This window comes from Euleptes europaea, chromosome 5, assembly GCF_029931775.1.
Source record: "Euleptes europaea isolate rEulEur1 chromosome 5, rEulEur1.hap1, whole genome shotgun sequence".
Lineage (NCBI taxonomy): Eukaryota > Metazoa > Chordata > Lepidosauria > Squamata > Sphaerodactylidae > Euleptes > Euleptes europaea.
This window is the reverse complement of record NC_079316.1, coordinates 76,661,669-76,686,486: the sequence shown is the minus strand read 5'-3', so window position 1 is coordinate 76,686,486 and position 24,818 is coordinate 76,661,669.

The following is a 24,818-nucleotide window of genomic DNA, read 5'->3' as shown; positions in this document are numbered from 1 at the left end:
GATTCAATGAAAGGCTTTTCACTCCTTCCTCTCCCGGCTCTCATCTCTTCTCCCTTTGCCTGGATCAGAGTGTTTATTTACCAGCCTATTTACCTATCTTCATCCCCCCATCCCCATATCCTGACTTTTCCACATGCCTGCATTTTAGCAGCTAACAGAAACATCTTTTCACTCTCTCCCCCTCTTTTCCACATGTTATGCATCCCAGCAAGTTTAGTATTGTATAAAAAAGCACACAACTCTTTGCTCAAATATCATCTGGAGATTAGTTGTAATTCCAGGTGATCGCCAGCTCTCACCTGGAGGTTGGCAACCCTAACTCCCCTGGAGGAAATGGCTGCTTTGGAGGGTGGAGTATATGGCATTATATCCTTCTGAGGTCCCTCCCCTCCTCAAACCCTATCTTCCCCAGGCTCCACCGCTCAAATCTGTAGGAATTTTCCAAACTGGAGTTGGCAACCCTATCTCCTTCCCACCCAAACACCAAGTTACCTTTATCTGCCCCTCTGTCTTAAGTTTTCCATTTCCTCTCCAACCCCTGCATCGTCTACCTTGGAAAACTACGGTCTTTCTCCATAGTGGGGACCAAAGCAGTCTACATTAGTATCCTCTCATCCTTTTTATCTGCTCAACAACCCTGTGAGGTAGGTTAGGCTGAAAAGATGTGACTGGTCCAAAATCACCCAGTGAGCTTCCTTAGGAAGATGGGGATTTGAACCTGGGTGTCCCAGATCCTACTCTGAAGCTCTAACTGCTACACAACACTAGCTTTCATAGGGTGGCTGCTGTTGAGCAGTAGCAAGCAGCCAGGCCTAGCTGAGTCATACAAGTCAGGTGGTATCAAGTCATTCAGAGGTTGCTGCCAAGCCTAGGCTTGCCAACCTCCAGATGGGGCCTGGAAATTCCCTGGAATTACAACTGAACTCAAGACTACAGAGGTCTGTCCCACTGGAGCAAATGGCTGCTCTGGACTTTATGGCATTATACCCTGCTGATGCCTCTCCCGAAATCATGCCCTCCTATGACTTCACCACAAAATCACCAGGAATTTCTCAGCCTAGAGCGGGCAACCTCAACCAGACCTGGCCCCAGTCAGTTCACCCTCAAAGGCCAAAATAGGCCTGGAAAGGGCCCCGCCCCTCCCTCTGTCTTTTATTCACAGAAACTGAACTCTGGAATGCTGTGGGTGCTTAACAATGGTCACTGAGTGAATCCATTGCTTAAAGCTACAGTCATTTTCGGGGTTTTGAAACCTCCCAAATGTTTTTATTTTTTATTTTTTTAGATTTCACATTTTTCTGCAAGCCTGGAGCCTTTTTCAGGTTTGTAGAAAAATATGTTTTGTCCATTCACAGCTCCACTCACCAGATTTAAGTATCCAAAGATTTAGCCAATTTCACTATCAGAATATAGGATTATTTTGGCATCAGAGCAATTTCCATTCCTAGGAGTGGCAAATATTAAAACTTTTTAAGGGTCACTCAAAGAATGAACTCTATTGGAACAACTTGTTCATGGTAGTTGCTTGCCCCTCCACTATGTTTTGTTTTCCTGTGATGTAAAACAAGTGTTCTAATTTCATCTGCCAGATTAAAGTTTCAAGTTAATTGTGAATCCAGAATTATCAGTTTGCTTTTATAAGATCAAGCATTATGGTTATGAGATCGGCACATCTGCTAAGCTCCAGAGCTGGATTTAGCTGAAGTAGCTGGGATAGTAGCAAAGCTGCAGGAAATGTTATGGATGCTAGGAACACGATGGTATCTGTCATCCATATGCCCTTCTTATATATCTTGCACAACGGATTCTTCATCGTCTGGGTTGCTGTCCTCTAAATCATCTTGAGTTTGGAAACGTCCTTCTGAAGAGCTGACAAATAAATGCAATTCCCAGAAATGGATGCAGCAAGGATTGAACAGAATGGACAAATCAGTCTGTGATGTAGACTGATGCCTACTTCATATCTCCAGACTAGGGGAGGGAGAGCCAAGCAGTTCTGTTATTTGCTGACTGTCAAGTAAAGCCTTACCCAACTGTGTGTTGCAGTAGGCTGTGTTTAAGTCTAATAAGTAGGGTTGCTAGATCTGGGTTGGGAAATACTTGGAGATTTTTGGGGTGGAGCCTGAGGAGGGCGGGGTTTAGGGAGGGGAGGGACTTCAGTGCCATAGAGTTCAAGTGCCAAAGCGGCCATTTTTTCCAGGTGAACTGATCTCTATTGGCTGGAGATCAGTTGTAATACAAGGAGATCTCCAGCTAGTACTTGGAGGTTAGCAATACTACTCATAAGTCACCCAGAAGGTGTCTATGATGCTGTGTTTCTTTGATGTGATGTCCACAGGCATGCAGCACAAGTGTCCTTCCTTGGCACCCAAGTACAAGAGCAATGATTATGGTAAAGATTGCTCTTGTGTAGTGGGGACACAATTCAGAGACAAATGAGAATGTTTGGAGCACTGCTGAAGACATCTGTTCCAGCTTTGCTGCTTTATTTGCTTCCCACCCTGTTACTTTCCATTAGTCTGGTAAGGTTGCCAACCTTCAGGTGGGGTCTGGAGATCTTCCAGAATTACAATGGATCTCCAGACCCCAGAGATCAGTTCTCCTGGATAAAAAGGCTGCTTTGGAGTGTGGGCTAAATGGCATTAGACCTTGTTGAGGTCCCTCCCCTCCTCAAACCCTGCCCTCTCTACCCCTAAATCTCCAGGAAATTTCCAACCCAAAGGTGGTGGGGATGAAGGGTAGTGCCTGCTCCACCATCGGCATCCTGTCTGCATCATGTCTGGCTCTGCTGTGTTTACTTCTGGTAGGGCAAAGCTGCCAGCTGGAATCCACAGGCTTGCCTCTCCACAGCTACTCTGAAAATAACTATTCCTTTATTGGATTTCCATCCTGCTTTTCCTTCAAAGAGCTCAGGGTGGAATGCACTGTCCCCTCCCCATACACAACCCTGTGACTTAGGTCAGGATGAGAAAGAGAATGGTCTTTTACCCATGGCTGTTTCCCTCGTGGTCATCCCTCTGATGACTTCGGGTCTTTGTGTTGATTATGCCTGCCGTTTCTGACCGTCAGAGGTTGCCTATCTCTCCCCCTGCGTTTCCCCGTGTTTTGCTCACTTTTCAAAATGTGGGATAAAACAAGTCTCTGAAAATGTGGGGAAACGCAGAGGGAGAGCGAAGCGACCTCTGACGGTTGGAAATGACATGCATAATCAACACAAAGACTCGAAGTCATCAGGGGGTGATGGTAAAAGAAACAACCATGCATAAAAAACCCTTGACTGGCCCAAGGTCACCTTCTAAGCTATGTGACCCGTTTTAAGTATTTAACTGTCCCTTTCTTGTTCAACTTGTTTGGTTCTGACACTAACATTGAGAAGTACTTAAAAACACACAGAACCTTAAGTTTGGATATAAAATTGTGGATGTTTCTCTAAGTATTGTCAATCACACACTTTCCATTCATTTCTTTGAAACCCCAGGTATAAACGTGGTACCTACTCTTAATCTAGAATGATGTCCATAGCCAGCATTGGCAGCCTTGCAGTCAAGGTCCTTTGGCTATAGATCTCTGAATTTTCAGCCTCAGGTCTTAGATATAATGGTTGTACGAGTACCGTCCCAAACTATATTTTTCCTTAAAAATATCAAGAGCAGAGTTTTGTCCTTAAAGCAACACTTTCAGTCATACATTTTTAAGGTTGCATTATGTATCTCATTATGCAAATGAAAAAAATTGAATAAGAGGCTGTGAATCCCATAAGAGGCAGTGGATCCCATAATAGCATAGCATCATGACAGCGATCCCAGTAGAAGTCTGGGCTTCCTCACACCCAGAAAGTCCTATGAGGAACCCAGGAGCTGGGTATGTTTGGCCTGAAGAGGAGAAGACTGGGAGGGGATATGATAACCATCTTCAAGTTCTTGAAGGGCTGTCATATAGAGGAGGGTGCCAAGTTGTTTTCTGTTGCCCCAGAAGGTCGGACCAGAACCAACGGGTTGAAATTAAATCAAAAAAGTTTCCGTCTAGGCATTAGGAAGAATTTTCTAACAGTTAGAGCAGTTCCTCAGTGGAACAGGCTTCCTCAGGGAGTGGTAAGTGCTCCTTCCCTAGAGGTTTTTAAGAAGAGGCTAGATGGCCATCTGTCAGCAATGCTGATTCTGTGACCTTAGGCAGTTCATGAGAGGGAGGGCACCTTGACCATCTTCTGGGCATAAAGTATGGGGATGTGGGAGAAGGTAGTTGTGAATTTCCTGCATTGTGCAGGGGGTTGGACTAGATGACCCTGGTGGTACCTTCCAACTCTATGATTCTATGATTTCTTTTTTCTTACATTCTTTTTTCCTCCCCGTCACTCTTGAAATAGTCCTTAATTTGCTTTGCCGAAGAAGCCTCTATCCTCTTTGCAGTAATAAGGCGGCAGGCTCATCTGAAGTCTGAGCAGAGATCATCTTGGAAGAAATACACTAACTGAGCCTGATAGCAAAGATGAAGATGAGTGTATGGAAAAGTAATAAGTATTTCCCAGGTAATGCTCTAGCAAGAGAGAAGAAACGCAGGAAAAAAAAGCCAAGAAAGATTCACTATCACTGTTATTATTAGTGTGTCTTTTTAGGGGCCATCAGTGGTTTGGTGCGTTGGTAAAATGGTGGATAATGTGTTTTACAGACATGATAACCTAGCCTGTCAGCAGTATGCAGGGAAAGATTAACTTTCTCATTCATTATCAGAGGCTGGCTTTAAAGCTTGCTATTTCCATACCATACTGCTTTCTGTTTTCAAATATTCCCGTGGTATAAGATAATATTTTTGCACTGTCGCCGTGCCACCATTGAGATTACATAGTGTTTCTCATAGGGTATCTAATGACACGATTCACACATTACAGTAAACATAGGATTGGCTGGGGTCCCTACTCTGTCTTTCAGGCAGACATGAGTTGTAGCTTCTCCCCAGTACCTACATGCGTGGTGCCCAATGAGTAGGGTTGCCAACCTCCAGGTGGTGGCTGTAGATCTCCTGCCATTACAACTGATCTCCAGCCGATAGAGATCAGTTCATCTGGAGAAAATGGCCATTTTCAATTTCAGTTTCAATACCTTTATTGGCATACCATCAAGCAGTCGATCAAATAAAACCCACCCTCTAAACATCATTTAACCTCCGCCTCTTAACAATTTCATCAAAAAATTTAGCCACAGATTCAATAGTCTCAGAATCTCGGGAGGATAACCACAATTTGATCTTACTATCATCAGCTTGATCTACATGATTTGAGAGAAAGAGATTTAAAAGGACCACACGAATTTCACAATAAAATGGACACTACAAGAGCATATGGTCAATACTTTCTAAAATGGCCATTTTGGCAATTAGACTTTTTGGCACTGAAGTCCCTCCTCTCCCCAAACCCCACCCTCCTCAGGCTCCGCCCCCAAAACCTCCCACCAATGGCAAAGAGGGAGCTGGCAACCCTACCAATGAGCATCAGGACTGTGACACACAGCAAGAAGGGACTTCAGTGATGGCATTTGTTAGTTTTGTTAGCCACCCAATCCAAGTGAATACAGCAGAGTCCAGCACAGTTTAAAATAGTGCTATTTATTATACAGTGAATCAAAGTGCTTCGCTAGTATCTTTCTCCATACACCCCACACCTTTGTACAGGTATCATACAGTTATATACAATACTGACCCAGTCTATCAGCCAATCCACTGATAGCCGCCCAGCTCCCAGGTAAAACCTGTTCTGTCCAGTTTTCCTGCAGATGAGCTGGCATTAGTCATCACTTAATCATGTGATCTCAGCTGTCAACTAGCTGTCTCCTAGATCACCACAATCTGCTTACTTTCTAGTCTAAAATGCCAACCCTCCTCCCCACCCAGCCTTTCCTAACCTGAAATGGTCCTGGGGTGCTATTTGCCCCTTTGGAAAAGCACACATGTACCCCAGTGTCCAGGTGAGGAAAACAGTGCAGGTAGAAAGCCCCTTCTCCCATAAACTATGGTCCTGATCCAAATTGGGCATTGTGTGTACATCAGAATTAAAGGGGACCTGCAACTCACATCTAAATGCAAGCTAAAAGTGGAGGGCCAGTTGCAACCTCTGTGAATCAGAGTACCATTTATGGAATATCATGTCTGGTGGGAAAGATGCTCCCCACATGAGGACCAACGATATTGACCGTGTAAAGCAACTCTTGGAATTTTTCCTCAGACTCTAAAACAAAATTTTAAAACATCAGATGTCACAAAAGGTTTGATGCAGGCCATTCCAAATTCAGACAAAACCAGAAACATCTAATTCAACAGTGGTTATGTGAAAGAAGCACCTTAAGAAGTTATAAATGTATATCCCTGAATCATATTATTTAGGTTTGAAAGTATGTGGTGTCATATGTGAAAACTTCAAGTCCATAGTTGTAGAAGAGTTGTTTTTTATATGCTGACTTTCTCTACCACTTAAGGAGAATCAAACCCGCTCACAATCTCCTTCCCTTCCTCTCTCCACAGCACACACCTTGTGAGGTAGATATATTAGAGTTCCATGACTGGAACCCCAGGTGTGTAAACTGGCCCTTAAAAAGCAGACATGGGGGGAAGGCCAATCTCCAAGCCAGATGGACCCAGGGATCCTGGAGGTTTTTTTGTGGGCATACAGCAGGGGTCACTGGGGGAGTGGGGGGGGGAGGTAGCTGTGAATTTCCTGCATTGTGCAGGAGGATGGACTAGATGACCCTTCCAGCTCTATGTTTCTATGTGTCTATGTTTCTAAAAAGATTTATTTGAAATTATACATCATGTGAATTCTGGCCCATTAGCAGCTTATGAATTACTGAATAGAATGGTCTCAAATTATGCACGTGGACCCCAAACCTAACAATTAAGGCATTACTGGAGCGTTAAAATATATGCTGGCAATTAATTGTACGGCTATTATGGAACACTGTCCCTGACTTATAGAGCTTAATAAGTAGTAGATCAAAACTTTATATTCCAGTCAAAATGCAGACAAAGCTACTTTTTCCCTGGTTCTTTCTGGATGCCTGCAAGATGCGTACAAGATAAAGGCTCTTTTTCAGTGAATGTCACTGAAAGATTAAAAGGGAGCCATCGGTAAGTAAGGATTATCTCAGCTCCTCATAACAAATACATTTACAGGACCTCCGTTTCTCATTCCCCCACCCCTTAGGCTCTCTCAGAAGAGGCATTAACAGATGCTGATAAGTGCCAGGTCAGTTGGAATGGCCATATTATGTGCTTGGCCAATTATTATAAATGAGAAAATAAAACAGGGAAATTGTTAGCTGGGCAAATAAAGAGGGGAGAAAGTCAGGTGAAGAATGAGATCATCTTGTCTCCGCAGGTAATTACTTCAAAGCCTTGTGAAATAAATAGTGCAGTAAAGTATTTTAGCACTCCTTTCATTGAAAGGATTGGAGTGGAAAGTGCTGGGCTTCACCCCAGAGACTGAATTTACCTGTTCTTGATGACCAGTGCTCGCTGAGAGAAAACTACCTCAGGGAATAGAGGAATTTTGAAAAGAAAACATCCTCAGGCTCACATACATTACTTTATTATTGTCAGTTGCCTTATGACACCATTAGTCTGCTAGCGAATGTCTTTCCTGTCCATTGTTAGCAGTGCTAATCATTGGTGGAAAGCACTGAGTGTATTAGTTCCTGCAACTTGGGTGTGTGTGTGTGTGTGTCTGTGTGCTGTAGGATTTGAGCTACAAACTAGCCAGTTCATTGCATCATGCTGTTCCTGTGTAGAATGATGTACACTGGAACGACATCAAGTTAACATGGGAGTGCTAAAAACATATCTGATGCTGAGAAGACTATAGCCCTGCTCACAAGTTACCATGCATGTACAATGTTATGGAGAAGAAGGAAAATCCCCCATTCAATTCTGATTGTATTGTCTAACAGAGTGGCCTTGATCAAATCAAATCAATATATCGAATAACTGACATGATAAATACAAATGCTTCGGGGAGAAGAATAGCAGTGTATAGTGTAAGATGCAGTCTGATTATTGTCACCTTATGTACTCCTTTGGAAATGCTGCTGCAAACCCATCCTCATTACAGGTTAGTGGCTGCTTTCACACGTGGCTGATGCACTTTTAATGCACTTTCAGTGCACTTTAGCAATCATTTGCAATGCGATTTTCCTGCCTCACAAAGGAAAATCCAGCTGTAAATGATTTTTAAAGTGCATTATCCAATGTATATGAAAGAACCCATGTGGATGCTCACCTGTTGTGGCCTTATAAGGATGACCACTTTTGATGCTTGAATACATTATCTGAACATGATATTTTACCTTAGAATATAAAGTCTCAGTGCTTGGCACCTCTCTTTTGATTCTGGCAGGAATCTATTGTGATATTTTAGAATACGTCTGTTAGCTAGCGTTTTCAAATACACCTGTGATCTATCAAGTACTGTCAAATGACTAAATATGATAAGATGCTAAATTGCACGCCAACTATCAAAATATTCAATAAAATGGCATGCAAATGATCAAATAGTGTCAACTGTTATGTGTTAATGTTAAATATTAAAAATTAAATGTTAAACATTATTAGACATAAAATACCACTTTTATACCAAATAAAATACCAATATCAGATTTTCACTCAGTATCTGGTGAATATTAATGTTACACTTTTAAAACAAAACTGAGGAATTTTTTTGGGAGCAAGTCCATTTCAGCTCCCACCTGAGCTAAACTCTCAGGTTAAGTCCCCCCCTCATGTGACAGCCTTAGCTTGGAGGGATAGCTTCCTTCTCTTCCCACAGCTTCCCACTTCAGCCCAGAGGCAACACTTTAGAACCTGGCAGGGAATATCTTCCTCATTTGAATCTTACTCTCTTTTTGATCTTTCTACCTTATCCTTATCAAAAGCCACCATTACCACCCAAGAGCGGTAGGACCTATACCTCATGAGAATGTGGTATAGAGTGAGAGTTGGTCAGTATTCCTTTGTATTGACGTGATACTGTTGTGATTGTCCTCCATGGGGGGAGTTGTCAATGATATCCTACTCTATATCTTCTATACATTAGATAACATTTTCTTTGTATTGATTTGAACTAGATGTTTCTATAAAAAGTGCACTGAAGAGTAGTTTGTCACAATTATTAGGCCATAAAAATGTCTGCAAAGTACAGTGATCTACATTTGAGTCGTCATGTCCCCCCCCCCAAATTCTTTCAAATTAAAGAAATATTCTGAAACAAAGAAAACCATATGATCATTAAATGCACCTTTTCTTCTAATTTTTTGTTATTGGGTACAGCCTTTCTGGGGACGTTGTTTCCTTCAAGTTTTCTGAGAAAGACTGTCTGTTTAAAGACTCCTGCTACCGTTTTCTTATGAATACTGACTTCATGGTCTTCAGAGCCTGTTACTGTCAGCAATACTCTGTCACTTTGTATTCTGTGACATGAGACTCTTTTTTTTAATTATGGATTTAGTCTCTCTCTGTGTGTTAAGTGCTGTCAAGTTGCTTCCGACTCATGGCGACCCTATGAATGAAAGTCCTCCAAAATGTCCTATCTTTGACAGCCTTGCTCAAATCTTGCAAATTGAAGTCTGTGGCTTCCTTTATTGAGTCAATCCATCTCTTATTGGGTCTTCCTCTTTTCCTGCTGCCCTCAACTTTTCCTAGCATGACTGTCTTTTCCAGTGACTCTTGTCGTCTCATGTGTGTGTGTGTGTGTTAAGTGCCGTCGAGTCGCTTCCGACTCATGGTGACCCTATGAATGAAAGTCCTCCAAAATGTCCTATCTTTGACAGCCTTGCTCAGATCTTGCAAATTGAAGGCTGTGGCTTCCTTTATTGAGTCAATCCATCTCTTGTTGGGTCTTCCTCTTTTCCTGCTGCCCTCAACTTTTCCTATCATGACGGTCTTTTCCAGTGACTCTTGTCGTCTCATGATGTGACCAAAATACGATAGCCTCAGATTTAGGATTTAGTCTACCTCTTATATTTTCCTCCAGTGACTCTTCTGTCACTTTTAGCGCAGGTGGAAAAACATTTTGCTTTCCCACCCATGGCTGGCCTTCTGGAACCATTTGCCCAGCTCCTTTGCTGCTATGTAATTAAAACAAAAAAAAAATGGGGAAGGAAATGCCATTGCATTGATATTTCCACTGAAGTTCACATCTGGCAATTGAAGGCATTCAGAGATTGGAGCTGGCTGAGCTCATGGCTCAAATGAAACAAATTCTGAACCATGGACTTTCTGTCTGAAGCCCATGCTTGTAGCCATTATACCGCACACTTGCCATCTCTCTGTTCCTGTTTTAGATGTCTTTGCCTGGTCCTCCCACCTCCATACATGTGTGTACGTCTGGAATAAGGTGCTTTCATGTTGGGCCCACTGATTTGTCCGCACATTGGTATGTTTTTAAAAGCGTATAGATGCAAAAGGCAGAATGAATTTCATGCAAATACACAGAGCCAACTACATATGATGCTGGGGTTGAGAATCCATTATTTGATCCTCCAATTTGTAATATAGCTGTAAGAGGTCCCATTTCACCAATCGATTAATGGTCCTCCCTCAACTGCTTTAAGCCGTGCAAGGAAAAAGACAGGAGACCATATTGTGCCTTTCTTTGTTCCTTCCCAAAACTTACAGCTGACTGGAAGGGGATATCAGATTGGGGGAACAGTTTGTAGAGGAGAGAAGTTCTATCTTGTAAACTTTTTATTCCACTGTTCTTCCAAAGAACCCATGGCAGCATGCATGGTCCATTCTTTCCTTTTTATCCTCATAACAGCCCTGTGAAATGGTAGGGCTGAGAGAGAGTGACTGACCCAAGATCATTCAGAGAACTTCCTGGCAGATTGGAGATTTGAACCCAGTGCTTGCAGATCCTAGTATCCACCCTTATCAAATGCTGTGGGTCTGATTCATGCACTCAAACATCTGCTTTACAGCTAAAGTACACATCTGACTATTCAATCATAGATTCCCTGGCCCATCATGTATAGCTTAGCCAAAGTATATCTTCCCACAAGTATGCTTTGAATGGCAGCTTATTTTATTCCACTGGCAGGTCTAAGGGCAGCAGAGTTTTCAATGACCAGGAGCAATGGCCAGAATTAAAGACATGTTGCCCCATATAAAGGAACTGCTGAGTCTCATTCAGATATGGGGATTACACAGAGTTTATGTCTCTTATAAATATATAACATTTGTAGCATCACCACAGGGTAGGGTTACCAGGTACCCCCTGGCAACCAGTGGGGGATGGGAGTGGTCTTACCAGCTGCAAATTGAGGCCTAGGCATCAGCCCTAAGACATCACTTCTGGAAGTGATGTTATCACATTTCCAATGATTTGGGAGATGCTCTGGTATTTGGGCAAAACTCTATGGTAAAAACAGCTTCCACCATTGAGTTTTTGCCCAAATACCAGAACATCTTCCATGTCATCGGTGACATGATGATGTCACTTCCAGAACTGACATCATTGGCTGACAGGAGTGAGGTCTAGGCCTCAATTTGCAGCAGGTAAGACCCCTGTCGGCTGGCTGAACAGTGCCCGGGGGAGCGGGACCAAAGTGGAGGATCTCCTACCACCAGAGGTGACCTGGCAATCCTACCACATGGATCTTAACCATTGTCATTTGTGTGAGTTCATTGTAGGACATGAATGTTCCTGGGGTTTGGTCTATGTGCTCATGCTTCAATCGGATTGCCAGGTTCCCCCTCTCATCTGGTGGGAGGTTTTTGGGGCGGAGCTGAGGAAGGGATTGCATGCTTGCAGCCTCATCAATATGATCGTGTGACTTCTGGTTTACACTCAGATGTGCCTCAGGTGTAAAGTGGAAGTGACGTGATTGCTGCAGTGTGCTTCCAAGCTGGGCAATGGATTGGCGGGCAATTGCCCACCAATCTAAGTGACTTGGCAACCCTATGCCTCAAACATGACAATTTCAGCAATGAAACACTTCACACTATAATGTCTGAATTGGCCTTCATGACTTTTGGGTGCCTGAGACAACAGAAAGCCTTAGAGTTGCCAGGTTCCCCCGGGCCACCAGAGGGAGATGGGAGGGGGGAGGTCAGGTTGCCAGATCCAGGTTAGGAAACTCCTGGAGATTTGGGAATGGAGCTTGGGGAGGACAAGGACCTCAACAGGGTACAATGCCATACTGTTGACCCTCCAAAGCATCCCTATTATCCAGGGGAACTGATCTCTGTAGGCTGGAGATGAGCTGTAATTCTGGGGGATCCCCAGGTCCCACCAGGAGGCTGACATCCCTAGAAGGCCTAGTCTGGTATTCAGACAATATCAATTGCAATGGTTCTGCAGTCCCATCAATCCAATTGATACACACCCATCAATCTAATACCAATGAAGTCAGTAAATTAGTACCCATCAATCTAATACCAATGAAGTCAGTTAATTTTGCACCCATCAATCTAATACCATTGAAGTCAGTAAATTAGCGTAGAGGAGTATAAAATGGGGAACTGAAGCAAGAATTACCCTACCAAATTTATTTCTGTTTTATAACTAAGACTTGAAACAGACTTAGACAAGTGAAAGAGAGATTCTTCTATTACAGGACAGTTAAAATTCCAATGAAAAATATACAAGAACTTGGATTTATCATGCAGTTCACATCCTCTCACCCCTTTCACCAGTTAGAGGCTCTCAGGTTTTCAGCTAAGGCATTCTAGAATGTAGATGGAGATGGTTTGTAATTCTTGCCTGACAATATTGTGAATCATGATCCATTGGTGTTATTATTTCAGCAGGCACAGCACTATCTGTGTTACAACAACAATTTCTGGGCTCTGGATCACACACACAAGAGTGTCGCGAGCTGAGAAAAGCAGAAAGTTGTCTTCAAATGCAAAGTATACCCGCGACATCGTTGGAATTCTTACAGCCTCTGTGATGAAGGCGGTTTTTCAGCTACAAGCTCTGCTTTTTAATTTTTAACCATTTCTTTTAATAATTTGTGAAACAGAAGGCAGAAAGAAAACAAAGATTCCTAAACCTCCGAGGCAGCATAATCCTTCGTGCATCCTTTCGACCAAAGACCATAGTGTGAGTTGAATTCCTAATTATGTCTCGAGGGCAATGCTAGAATAATTCATACAGGAGAGTGAAAGGGTGCAAGCATAGCCCATTGGGGATTGGGGAGGAAAGATTTCTCTGCACTTTACAGAATACCAGGAAAGTATTCGTAGCATAAAAAATAGTGGTAATGATGTCACGGGGCATCTCATCTAAGTAGTAGAAACAGCAGGATTCCCTGGACTGAAATTTGGTCTCTTAAAAATCTCTGTGTAGGGGGGATTTTGCAGCTTCCCTTAGCATCTTATTCCATTATATTTGATTACACTTGTTCACCCAAGCTTAGAGCTGGTTTAGGTGACTGACTGCTCATAACCTGTGTGTTGCTCAGTAAGATGGAGGCTTTGAATGCCAGTGCTGATAATTCCATCCAATTCTGATACTCTTTAATGGGACTCATCAGATGCCATCTTCTTGTTTTAAAATGGTAGAGCACTCCCTGTGAGAAAAACAGTAAGCCAGTTAGGAAATTCTAGAGTCTAGACATAATTATCTTGTTGGGAGGCATTAGATTGGGATGGAAGAAGAAGGAAGAATTGGGTTTTATATGCCAACTTTCTCTACCACTTAAGGAAGAATCAAACCGGTTTACAATCACCTTCCCTTCCCCTCCCCGCAACAGACACCCTGTGAGGTACGTGGGGCTGATAGAACTGTGACTAGCCCAAGGTCACCCAGCTGGCTTCATGTAGGAGTGGGGAAACAAATCCAGTTCACCAGATTAGTGTCCACCGCTCATGTGGAGGAGTGGGGAATCAAACCCCGTTCTCCAGACCAGAGTCCACCGCTCCAAACCACAGCTCTTAACCACTACGCCACGCTGGCTCCTATAATCATATGCAAAGCAAAGACAAAACATTCAACTTGTCTCATCCCATTCCATCCCACCTCCACAGCAGCTACAGATAAACACACAAGATAAACCAGATTCTGTGCATACTTACTCAGATGTAAGTCACACAGCATTCACTACATGGGCCCTGCATTTGCCCCCTCCCCTGCAAACCCCACGTGGGCCTGGGCCTGGACTTCCACCCTAAAGTTTAGTCTTGTTGGTGGCACCACTAAGATAGCAAGTATTCAGGTTGATTTGGTTGATATTCACTACTATTTGTAGCAATCTCTGTGTTAGGATTGCTAACTCTGGTTTGAGAAATTCCTGGAGATTTGGGGGAGGTTGTCTAGAGAGAGGCTTCTAGACTTTATGATATACCATTGAGTCCACCCCCTGAAGTTGCCATTTTATCCAGAGAAACTGATCTTTGTAGTGTGGAGATCAGTTGTAATTCCAGGAGAACTCCAGGCAGGGCCAGATTTAGGTTTGATGAGGCCCTAAGCTATTGAAGGTAATGGGGCCCTTTATATGTCCAGCTGTCCTTTGTCAACAACAAATTGATGGGGGCGTATCCCATCATCGACCTGCCACCCTGCAGGCCGATGCACGGCTCCCAGCACCCCTGCTGGGAAGGCTAGAGATGGCAGTTCAGGGACACACGAGGGTGACAGCCAGCTGTGTGGTCCCCTGCCACTTGGAGGGAGGCCCGCTTGACAGCCAATGGCAAGGTATGCCCCCCAGACAGCCTCCAGTGAGGCTCGTCCCTGGCAACCCTCCATCTTGGCATGTCCCCATCCAGCCTTCCCCCAAAATCCCATACTGGGATCCTCTGAATGGGAAAATGGGCACGCAGGCCGTTTTCCCCCCAAACCGGATGCTGCCCCAATGCCAAACTGCCAAAGTTGTGTGGAGCAAGAAAAACTTAAACAACAGTTGTAACAGCGGAGGGTGGGTGGGTCAAACGGCAACGAACTGGAAGAGTCAGCAAGCGACCCTTCCTTTTATGCAGCGAAGTCGGACCAGAGAGAAAACACCCCCCCGGTCCGACTTCAGGAGGGCCCGCTCCCACAGGAGCCTCGAGCCCATTGGCCCATTCAAACTGGGCTCCCAGCCCCCGGGTGGTCACGCGGCTCCCAGCTGGGCGGCGGGCGAAACGCCGCCATTTGCCGCACAGCCTCCATTCCAGGCAGACGCGGGGGCCCCCAGCCCGGCCAGCAGCTCCAGGAGCTCCCGGCTCGACTGCAGCCCGCTGCCCCCAACTCCGGCATGTCTGTGCCCCCCCCCCCCTGCACAACCCAGCAACCTCGGGCTCTGCGGTGAGTCGTGGCCACGTTTATATGTCCAGCTGTTCTTTGTCAACAACAATTTGTCAACAACATCTTTTTTGTGTTGAATATATGCTATATGGTAATTTATGGACCTAATAGGTATCTAAAGCCATTTGCAAATAGCAAAATATGTATTTTATCAAAGTAATTGTTGAGCTGAAATACAATTAAGAAGTATATTAATAGTGAAATAATTATTAAGCTCTAACTTAAAATGATTTTTTATTCATAACAAACTTAATATTTTGGAAATGTACATCCAGGTTTTTTTCCTTTAAATTTTTTGGGGGGCCCCAAGAGAGTGGGGCCCTAAGCTATAGCTTGTTTAGTTTATACGTAAATCCGGCACTGACTCCAGGCTCCACCTGGAGGCTGGTAATCCCTGTGGTGTTTGCTCATCTTTTGAAAGGGAGAGTGTTGGATGGTTTGTGAAAGTTTCAAACTGAAAGAATGACAAATTCTTCTTTATACATTTCTCTAGAGAAACAGGAAGGAATAATGTTTAAAGAACAGTTGTATATACATCAAAAAGCAAGGTGGGAAAGTGATATATTATCTGTTTTAACAAATGAGATAACTTTTGAAAGTATTTTGCCAAGTCCCTCTTTGGCACTGGCGGGAGGTTTTTGGGGTGGAGCCTGAGGAGGGTGGGGTTTGGGGAGGGGAGGGGCTTCAATGCCATAGAGTCCAATTGCCAAAGTGGCCATTTTCTCCAGGTGATCGCTATCAGCTGGAGATCAGTTGTTATAGCAGGAGATCTTCAGCTAGTACCTGGAGGTTGGCAGCCCTAATTTTGCATTATATATATTCAAAAACAATGGATAACCACTGCAGAAGGCAACCAAGAGGAAAGAGAATTCTTGCAATGTCATCCTCTGTCTTCCTTTATTCCTCCACCTCCTTTCTACTAGTTAATTCTGAGAATCATAGTTCCCAGAATGTTTGACAATAATGTTTGACAAGCTTTCTGGCAACTAGTTCTCAGAGCTCACTAGTAGAAAGGAGGTGAAGGAATAAAGCAAGATGGAGGTGAGTTGGTAGAAGCTTGCCCATTTCTAATTACAGTCAGCATTTGGTACCCCCTACTAAACCAGCATGGTGTAGTGTTTAAGAGTGGTGGACTCTAATCTGGAGAACCAAGTTGGTTTCCCCACTCCTCCACATGAAGACTGATGGTTGACCTTGGGCTAGTCACAGTTCTCTCAGAACTCTCTCAGCCCCACCTACCTCACAAAGGTGCTCATTGTGGGGAGAGGAAGGGCTTGTGATTATAAGCTGCTTTGAGACCCTTTAAAGGCAGAGAAAAGCAGGTTATAAAAATTAGCTCTTCTTCTTTTAGCTGAGGACTGGACATTTGACCCAAAGACTGACAAGGATGCTGCCACTAATAGTTATTGCCTGGGTACTGATAAACGAAAGACATTACTAACCATTTTCAATTCTTGCTTAACTACAGATCTTTGGGTTTCCATGAGTATTTATAAAAATATATTTACGCAATTGTTAAGAATGTACAATGAAACTAAATTGTGGCTATATGGGGGCACAGAAGACAGATTTGTGGGTACATTGGGATGAGGAGACTTTGGATAATATATAGACAAAATGCCCAGTCTTCTCTATATATGCTAATACTGGGTAATTAGCATTTAAAATTATGAACAGATGGTACACGAGTCTCATCTTTTGACATGTTGCTAGATCAAATTACTGTTATGGATGAATTTGAATTTGTTATCCCTGCTGTTTCAACCTGCTGCAACCTGCAGTTTTGATATTCCCCGTTGAGTGAACAAACCTTTTATTCTTTATTTTAATTCTATTTTTGTTACCTCATACCAGATTTTCCTCATCCATGTTTTCGGTGTTATTTGTATGTCAATAAATAAGCATTATACATGAATGACATAGAAATATAAATTTGCATTTATGTGTGCAATGTATGTTTTTTATATGCATAATATGTACGAGTACACAATATAAATGAATTTACGGAGACAACAGTAAAAAGCAGACACCACTCACTGTCTTTGACTCAAATATAAATGAATATAAAAAGAAATGGAACAGAGAACTTTCATTGATAATTAATTATGGCTGGAGAGGATGTGCAACCAAAAGCATACCTCCATATCTGGTGGAAATGCCCTGTAATTTGTCTATCTCTGGCAAACTATTATAGACAAAGCTGGAGATACAGAAGGTTGTATGCAATGTTTCATTTGTGCACAAGCACTTATCCAGTCCCTTTCATGTTGCAGCCCATCCCCAATTAGGGTTTCCAGGTGAGTGGTTTCGGCGGGCAATTGCCCGCCAATCCACTGGGCTGCTCCAGAGTAGGGATTGCTCGCACACGCAGCTGCACATGAGGCGATTACATCATTTCCAGGTTTACCCCTGGAAGTGTCGCATCACCACAGCTGCATTAGCACTCAACCCCCCCCCCCAAAAAAACACCAGCATTTCGGGGGGGGGGATTGACTGCTGAAATGGCTGTGACGATGCAGCACTAGGTGGGGAAACCCTGAAGTGATGTAATCACGTCACACGCAGCCGCATGTGTCTTTGATTGCCCCAGCCCCGCCTCCCAAAACCTCCTGCCAATGGAGAGGGGGACCTAGCAACCCTATCCCCAACCCCTCCTGAGGGTCACAGAGAGTTCTCTTTAGAGTAGTGTATGATATTGTGTGGAGTAAGTTAGCTAGGGGGAAATTAGTGAAACCCTGTGTCTAGAAGTTCATTTTGCATATGCATTCTTATTGCCACAATAAGTCAAGTTATTGGATGTGACTGGAGGACTCCAACACTATAATGCTACTGACTCCATCCTGAAATGTGCAAAGGATCCAGTGTCTTGATGGCAGTATAATCTGTCCTGGCCAAAACTGGAAAACTAAAAACTAAAAACTAAAAAAAAAAAAAAAAAAAAAGGACCTTATTTGCTGCTCTGGAACAGGGAAGTTCATTACCTTAGAAATGTTAGGGAACTTCCTACTTCATGTACTCTTTATATCCACCAGCTTACAAAGAGCCTATAAAATATGTATTAACAATGTGCATCACACTTGTATTCTGAGAGTTGAATTCTATACATGGCCAGTGTACAGTGCTGGTCGAAGTGGATTTTTCCCACTTCCTCACCAAAGCAGCTGCCTTTCAGTGATGGAAAGGTGATCCTAGAGGTTGGGAGACACCATGCATAGACCTGGGCTGCTGAGAGCCACCATGGGCCCCCAGACAAAGATTCCATAGGGGCCTCCACGTACTATCCTGATCCAAAGCAAATGTCATAACAAAACAAATCACTTGGCTGGCTGTTACCCTGCATCTATAATAATGAAAGAATCCACATGTCCATCTGTATGTCCATTTGTGGCAGGCATTACTCATCAGAAAATGAAACTAGGCATCTCAAAATTGGCCACCAGCTTCAGGATGATTGTGGGAGTTCCAAGGCCAAAAATGAAAGACATTTTTATAACCTGGCCAAGTTATCTCCAGGCACCCCCCATGGTATTTGCAATGGAAGCTAAGCTAATTCTAACTTCTGTTCCTCATTTATTACTGCTGAGGCAGTAATTAGTATAAGAAGAGAAAGAAAAAGAAGAGTTGGTTTTCATATGCTGACTTTCTCTACCACTTAAGGAAGAATCAAACCGGCTTACAATCACCTTCCCTTCCCCTCCCCACAAGAGACACCTTGTGAGGAAGGTGCGGCTGAGAGAGCTCTAAGAGAGTCGTGGCCCAAGGTCACCCAGCTGGCTTCATGTGGAGGAGTAGGGAATCAAACACCTTCCTTAATTAAATAATAACTTCATTTAGTTGCTTCTTTTTTGCCATCAAGTCACAACTGACTTAGGGCGACCCCTGCCGGGTTTTTCAACACAAAAGATGTTCAGAGGTGGTTTGCCATAGCCTGCCTCCACATCACGACCCTGACATTCCTTGGAGTTCTCCTAACCAAATACTTGTCAGGTCAACCCTGCTTAGCTTCTGAGATCTAATGAGATCAGGGTAGCCTGGCCTATCCAGGTCAGGGCCAATGACTCCTAATCCCCTTTAAATACCCCACCACATTCACAGTCATAGTAGTTCAATAAGAACATGGTATCTAATTCTGAAGCAAGTTATTCAAAAACTCCACAGAATGAGGCGGGGGATAGATGGGAGGACTTTTCTACAAACCTGCATGGAGCAACCAGGTTTGCAGAAAAATCTGAAAGCTAACCCCCCCCCCCCAAACAACAACATTGGGGAGATTAAACAAGTCTAAAAATAGAAGCAATGCTTGTAACTTTAAGAGATGAATGCCCACTAAGATTTCACAAGACTACCTTCTGAGTTCTCAGAAGACATTTTGGGGATTGGAGCGAAAGGGGAGAAAACAAGAAGCGAAAAGGGTGGGAAACAGCTGGAGGAAAAAAGAAAAGAGGACAGGCTCCAAGGGAGATGGAAGGAGGGAGAACAGAGGACAGGAAGGTGGGGGCAAATGTGGGTGGGATGGAGGGAGGAATGGGAAAAATCAATCGGGGAAAGGGAAGAGACTATTGGGGGATGCCAGAGGAGGAAAAAGGAAGTAGTGGGGGAAGTGAGATACCCCCCTCATGAGTGTAGTCATTAAGAATGGTGGTTTGGAGCGTCTAACTCTAATCTGGAGAACCAGGTTTGATACCCCACTCCTCCACATGAAGCTGGCTGGGTGACCTTGGCCTAGTCACACGCTCTCAGCCCCACCTACCTCACAGGGTATCTGTTGTGGGGAGGGGAAGGTAATAGGGCTGTCGATTTGGTTTGGCCCGAACTGAAAAACAGCCGAATTTCCCCTGATTTGGCAGTTTTTAGTTCGGGATGAACCGAACTCAAAAATGGTGGGAAACCGGGGGAGCTGAATTCAGCGAGTTTGGGAGTTCACGAATAAATCCGGCAAATTCGGGGCCGTCAGTAAGCAACATTCTCCTCCCCCGGCCAATCGGTGGCCAAGCTGGGTCCTTCTGGCCAATCAGTCAGGATTGAGTACTGGAGGAATCAGCTGATGCGCGGCCGGCCGGGGAGAGAGAGAGAGTGAGAGAAATCCTTGTGTGTGTGTGTGTGTGTGGGGGTGCTTGTGCACATTCGCTCCTTTCCGTGGCTGCAGGGGGTACATTTTTGGGGGTACAGACCCCAAACTTTCAGTGGAGCTTCAGACAAGCCTTCTTAAAAGACCCCCCAAGTTTTGTAAACATTGGGTCAGGGGGTCCCGAGATATGGGCTCCCCCCTTTTCTCTTTCCGTGGCTGCAGGGGGTGCATTTTTGGGGGTACAGACCCCAAGCATTCAGTGGAGATTTAGACGAGCCTTCTTAAGAGACCCCCCCAAGTTTTGTAGACTTTGGGTCAGGGGGTCCCGAGATATGGGCTCCACCCCTTTTCCCTCCCCCCTTTTCCATTTCCATGGCTGCAGGGGGTGCTTTTTTGGGGGTGCAGCCCCCAAACCTTCAGGATATCTTCAGATGAGCCTTCTTAAGAGACCCCCCAAGTTTTGTAAAGATGGGTTCAGTGGGGGCAGAAATATCGGCTCCCCCCTTTTCTCTTTCCGTGGCTGCAGGGGGCGCATTTTTGGGGGTACAGACCCCAAACTTTCAGTGGAGCTTCAGACAAGCCTTCTTAAGAAACCCCCCCAAGTTTTGTAAACATTGGGTCAGGGGCCCCAAGATATGGGCTTTCCCCTATTGGGATGAATGGATCACCCGATCCTGTATGCATCTCCAGAGCAAAAGGTCCCATGCTTAAATGGAATCGTCTTGGATTACCCAGTCCTCCTCCCAGCCCCTCCTGCTGGAACAGAAGACAGCCACAGTAAGACCCCTTTGGGGGCTTTAATCTATACTTTTTCTCCTGTGTGTGTGTGTGGGGGGGGGGAAGCAGAGTCTGTGTGTGTGTGGGGAGGGAGCAGTTTCTGTGGTTGGGGGGAAGCCAAAGGGGGCTTTCGCCCATTCTGCCTGGGGTGTGTGCCCCCTCGAGTCTCTCTCTCCCTGGTCTGAGGGGGGGCTTCAGTGTGTCCTCAGGTTTTCCCTCATTCATAAGATCAGTTAGGACTATTTTGATGCTTGCGCCACTTACCGTCCACTATCTAGAAAAGAAGCACCAAGATTTTGAATTGCAGTTTTTTGTTGTCTGGCAATATAAGGGCAGGCCCTTCTCTACTGTTAATGTAGACCGTCTTATGTCTCAACAGGAGTCTCGTTTTATATTCATGTTCAATTCTCTGATTCCAAATGGTCTTAATACTTTCATGGACCTTTCTAGTTATCTGTAAGTTTTTTACTATTCAGATATGTGGCACTTTAAAAAACTTCAGGGACCTTTCTAGTTATCTGTAAGTTTTTTACTATTCAGATATGTGGCACTTAAAAAAAACTCCATGGTGCCTCATATAGAGTTAATATGGTAATGAGTTTGCTTGTTCTGAAACCCTTTTTAATGACGTGACAGAGTTACTGATTCAGACGTCTTACTTTGCCGTCCAGATACAAGGAAAGGGTACACTCCTATGTGCATTGACTGGTATGATCTTTTAATTATTTATTCTATCTATTTATGAACATTTTATAATGAATGGCATATTGTAGAACCATGTGTATTTTTTGCAGAATAGTGCACAAAAAGATTGAAGGCTTGAAAAAGACTGCACGAAATGGAATTATACCTGATTTCCATTGCCCTTCATCTTGCTTTTGCGACCTACTGATGCACTTTATGAAATTTCATGTGGACTCTATAGGGACTGAGTATTGTTCCCATGGTTCACTCATGCACTTTATGAAATTATTTATGTAGACTGAATAAGGATTGAGAATTTGGGCTCATATTTGTATTGTAAAGCCCTTATTGAAAGTTGGGGTCTTAATTACCTATGTGATACTTTTTTGCTCCAGAATTTTGTTCTTTGTATGTTTCCAATACATATTCTTAATAGCACTAATTGCTATAGTTTGGTCTTCTTATTATAGAAAGAATTGTCTTGTGCTACTTTCTTGATTTCTACACTCCCTACTTAGCACTTGCAAGCCGTTTTTTGATTACATTATGCATAGCTAGCTGCCTCTGTCCCTTTCCATGGTTTGCAAACTCCCAGGTGTCAGGTGTTGCTTTGCAGTTGTGGGTGTTGCTTTGCAGTGTTGCTTTGCAGTTCTGTTGCTTTGCAAACTTCTTAGCACCTGCCCTGCCCTTGCTCTCATCAGCTGTTTGTCGGGGCTGGTAGCTTTGTGCATGGGTGGCAAGCTCTGCTCAGAGATGCACATTAAGGGTGGGGGGACCCCTTTCGGGGCCCATATCTCAGCCCCCCTGACCCAATCTTTACAAAACTTGGGGGGTCTGGCAAGAAGGGTCCTTTGAAGCTCCGCTGAAAGTTAGGGACCTCTACCCCCAAAAATGTCCCCCCCAGAGCCGTGGAAAGGTGCGGTTGTGTTTTTAATGGCTTTATTCGGCCGAATTTTTTCCCCGAACATTGAATTCCTGCCAAATTGCACAGACCCGAAATGGGGGAGTTCAGACTTCGGCATATCCCGAATCTAAACGGGCCAAATTCAGCCAAATCCGAACTATACCAAAAAAATTTTAATTCAACAGCCCTAGAAGGTAAGGTGATTGTAAGCCAGTTTGATTCTCCCTTAAGTAGTAGAGAAAGTCAGCATATAAAAACCAACTCTCCTCCTCCTCCTCTTCATGGGTCTCCTGCTTTTTTTTTCAACTTCAATTTTTGTATTCTATTTTTTTTAAAAACCTCTCAAGTCTTTAAATAGAAGCTGTATGTCACAAACAAGAAGCCTGGCTTAAAAAAAAAATCTAGGCAGGACAACACAGTGGTTCAGGTGGGGAGATATACCCATTCACTCCCTTGAAAATTTCCAAATTCTCACCATCCCCACCCCGGTAGCCACAGATTAATCCTTTTGTCACCTGGGAACCTAGGAGGGGTAACCCCCCTCTCCCTGCCCCCAGAAAAACAGTATATCTGGGGTGCCCCCAGCCCATTATGTTATCTTAGGTCTTTCCTGGCACCTTTGCCGTTACTCTGTTGGTTTGGTTTTGCGCAGCCTGACCACGCTCCCTCCCGCCTTGCTGGCCAAGTCTACGGGAACCCCTTGCCCCCGTCTTTGCTCTTAATTTCTTCTGTCTTAGTCTAAACGAACTTGGACAACATCCTTCAAGAACGGTAAATATCACCCCATCAACGATCCCTGCCACATTGGCATCTGTGCTTGTACTACTCTCCTTGAATTTCTTAGATTTCTCTGTATGTGTGTATGCACTGATTTGAAAGAAAACAACATAAACTCTTTTAATTCGGAATCCTTTGCTTCTGTCTTTATTTAAAGGTCACAGTTACCGGCTCTGGTATACAAAGGTTGCTCTCGCTATATAAATATTGTAGTTTGCTATCTTGCTTGCTAATTCCCCAAGTTAAAGAGCAATTTGGCTAACAAAGCCCCATTGAAGTAAAAAAGACAGGGGTTAGCAACAAGGTTGGCAAATTCACGAAGTTTCAAGAAATCTTCCACAGGGAGAGTTCTTAGAGGATTATGTCCTTTTTTGATATTAGCTTTTTTAATCTGGAAGTTGTACAAGAGAAGGAGGAAACTTTAAAGTTACTTGCCAAAGCCTATTGTGTAAGTTACAGCTGGTACAGAATGCTGTGGCCAGAATGTTGACTGGAGTGGGTCATAGGGACCCATATCACTTGTGTCTTGTTTCATTCTCACTGGCTCCCAGTTTGCTTGTGGGCTTAATTCAAGATGCTGGTATTGACTTTTAAAGACCAACATGGTTTACAGCCAGCATACCACCTTGACCCATATGAACATTCCCACACACTCCAGCCATCTTTGGAGTCCCTGCTTCAGCCCCCCCAATAATAATAATAATAATAATAATAATAATAATAATAATAATAATAATAATAATAATAATAATTGGTTTTTATATGCCGACTTTCTCTATCACTTAAGGAAGAATCAAACAGGCTTACAATCACTTTCCCTTCCCCTCCCCACAACAGACACCCTGTGAAGTAGGCAAGGCTGAGAGAGTTCAGAGAGAATAGCCCAAGATCACCCAGCTGGCTTCATGTGTAGGAGTGGGGAAACCAACCCTGTTCACCAGATTAGTGTCCGCCATTCATGTGGAGGAGTGGGGAATCAAACCCAGTTCTCCAGATTAAAGTCCACTGCTCCAAACCACCACTCTTAACCACTACACCACGCTGGCTCTCAATGAGAGGAACAATTTTGTTTGGATTCAAAACATTTACAGTATTTCCAAATGGCACCTTATTTGGATTGGATCTTGATTATCAAAGATCCAATTGCACATCCCAACTATGTACCAATCTCCCCACCAACATATACAACAAAACCATACAAGGTTAGACTAATCTGAGTCCAAATTTTATTCATTCAGTTAGTTAAAAGTCTAGCTAAACTCAGCAAATTTGATTATTTTACCCACTCAGGGTTGGTTCCTTTTTACTGAATGCCTGCAGAGGTTGCTGAAAAAAACCAACTGTGA